Here is a 2,500-nt window from a genome sequence, read left to right as displayed (position 1 = left end):
GAGCAGGAGCAGAAGACGTTAAAGAAAGAACCAAGGGACCTAAGAACGACTTGCTCGACAAAGCAAATAGATCAGTAAGAAATGGAAGAAGAAATAAAAATAATTTCCTGGACTAGAAATGGACTGGATTCGGCCATTCGGCAAGAGGAAGGAAAATATGGAATAAATGAGGGAAGTTAAGATCAGAAATGATAGGCCTACGAGAGGTTCCTCTGGGAAAGCTACACCCAAAACTTTTGAGGAAGGAAGATGGCAGAAATTGGAACAAACTTTTCACTTGAAGGGAAGCTTTTCACGTCAAACCAGCTATTTAAATCAACCCCTCGCAGCCATCCTGGCAGAGAAGCAGAAAACCGAAACACTCCAGTCCGGCCGAGGCCCGGGTAAACCGGTCCCGCCCGAGCGAGCGTCCCGGTAGACCGGGACGGCTGCCGGGCGCGGGCACCCCCGGGGCCCGGCGCTGGCACCGAGGCGAAGGGGGAGGTCCCCGACCGAGGCCCGCGGCGCCGGAGCCGGGATCCCGTACCTCCATCGCGGCGGGGGAAACGGAAAGACTGACCCGGCCGAGGCCCCGGTAGACCGGGACGGCTGCCGGGCGCGGGCACCCCCGGGGCCCGGCGCTGGCACCGAGGCGAAGGGGGAGGTCCCCGACCGAGGCCCGCGGCGCCGGAGCCGGGATCCCGTACCTCCATCGCGGCGGGGGAAACGGAAAGACTGACCCGGCCGAGGCCACGGTAGACCGGGACGGCTGCCGGGCGCGGGCACCCCCGGGGCCCGGCGCTGGCAACGAGGCGAAGGGGGAGGTCCCCGACCGAGGCCCGCGGCGCCGGAGCCGGGATCCCGTACCTCCATCGCGGCGGGGGAAACGGAAAGACTGACCCGGCCGAGGCCCCGGTAGACCGGGACGGCTGCCGGGCGCGGGCACCCCCGGGGCCCGGCGCTGGCACCGAGGCGAAGGGGGAGGTCCCCGACCGAGGCCCGCGGCGCCGGAGCCGGGATCCCGTACCTCCATCGCGGCGGGGGAAACGGAAAGACTGACCCGGCCGAGGCCCCGGTAGACCGGGACGGCTGCCGGGCGCGGGCACCCCCGGGGCCCGGCGCTGGCACCGAGGCGAAGGGGGAGGTCCCCGACCGAGGCCCGCGGCGCCGGAGCCGGGATCCCGTACCTCCATCGCGGCGGGGGAAACGGAAAGACTGACCCGGCCGAGGCCACGGTAGACCGGGACGGCTGCCGGGCGCGGGCACCCCCGGGGCCCGGCGCTGGCAACGAGGCGAAGGGGGAGGTCCCCGACCGAGGCCCGCGGCGCCGGAGCCGGGATCCCGTACCTCCATCGCGGCGGGGGAAACGGAAAGACTGACCCGGCCGAGGCCCCGGTAGACCGGGACGGCTGCCGGGCGCGGGCACCCCCGGGGCCCGGCGCTGGCAACGAGGCGAAGGGGGAGGTCCCCGACCGAGGCCCGCGGCGCCGGAGCCGGGATCCCGTACCTCCATCGCGGCGGGGGAAACGGAAAGTGATGCGGCCGGGGCCCCGGTAGACCCGGCCGTCTCCCCGGCGCGGGCACCCCCGGGACCCGGCGCGGGCACCGAGGCGACGGCGGGGGTCCCCGACCGAGGCTCGCGGCGCCGGACCCGGGATCCCGTACCTCCATCGCGGCGGGGGAAACGGAAAGTGATCCGGCCGGGGCCCCGGTAGACCCGGCCGTCTCCCCGGCGCGGGCACCCCCGGGGCCCGGCGCTGGCACCGAGGCGAAGGGGGAGGTCCCCGACCGAGGCCCGCGGCGCCGGAGCCGGGATCCCGTACCTCCATCGCGGCGGGGGAAACGGAAAGACTGACCCGGCCGAGGCCCCGGTAGACCGGGACGGCTGCCGGGCGCGGGCACCCCCGGGGCCCGGCGCTGGCACCGAGGCGAAGGGGGAGGTCCCCGACCGAGGCCCGCGGCGCCGGAGCCGGGATCCCGTACCTCCATCGCGGCGGGGGAAACGGAAAGTGATCCGGCCGGGGCCCCGGTAGACCCGGCCGTCTCCCCGGCGCGGGCACCCCCGGGGCCCGGCGCTGGCACCGAGGCGAAGGGGGAGGTCCCCGACCGAGGCCCGCGGCGCCGGAGCCGGGATCCCGTACCTCCATCGCGGCGGGGGAAACGGAAAGACTGATCCGGCCGAGGCCCCGGTAGACCCGGCCGTCTCCCCGGCGCGGGCACCCCCGGGGCCCGGCGCGGGCACCGAGGCGAAGGGGGAGGTCCCCGACCGAGGCCCGCGGCGCCGGAGCCGGGATCCCGTACCTCCATCGCGGCGGGGGAAACGGAAAGTGATCCGGCCGGGGCCCCGGTAGACCCGGCCGTCTCCCCGGCGCGGGCACCCCCGGGGCCCGGCGCTGGCACCGAGGCGAAGGGGGAGGTCCCCGACCGAGGCTCGCGGCGCCGGAGCCGGGATCCCGTACCTCCATCGCGGCGGGGGAAACGGAAAGACTGATCCGGCCGAGGCCCCGGTAGACCGGGACGG

This window comes from Pantherophis guttatus, unplaced genomic scaffold, assembly GCF_059756535.1.
Source record: "Pantherophis guttatus breed Tessera unplaced genomic scaffold, ASM5975653v1 scaffold_50, whole genome shotgun sequence".
Lineage (NCBI taxonomy): Eukaryota > Metazoa > Chordata > Lepidosauria > Squamata > Colubridae > Pantherophis > Pantherophis guttatus.
The sequence above is the reverse complement of the archived record's forward strand: the minus strand, read 5'-3'. Positions refer to the sequence as shown.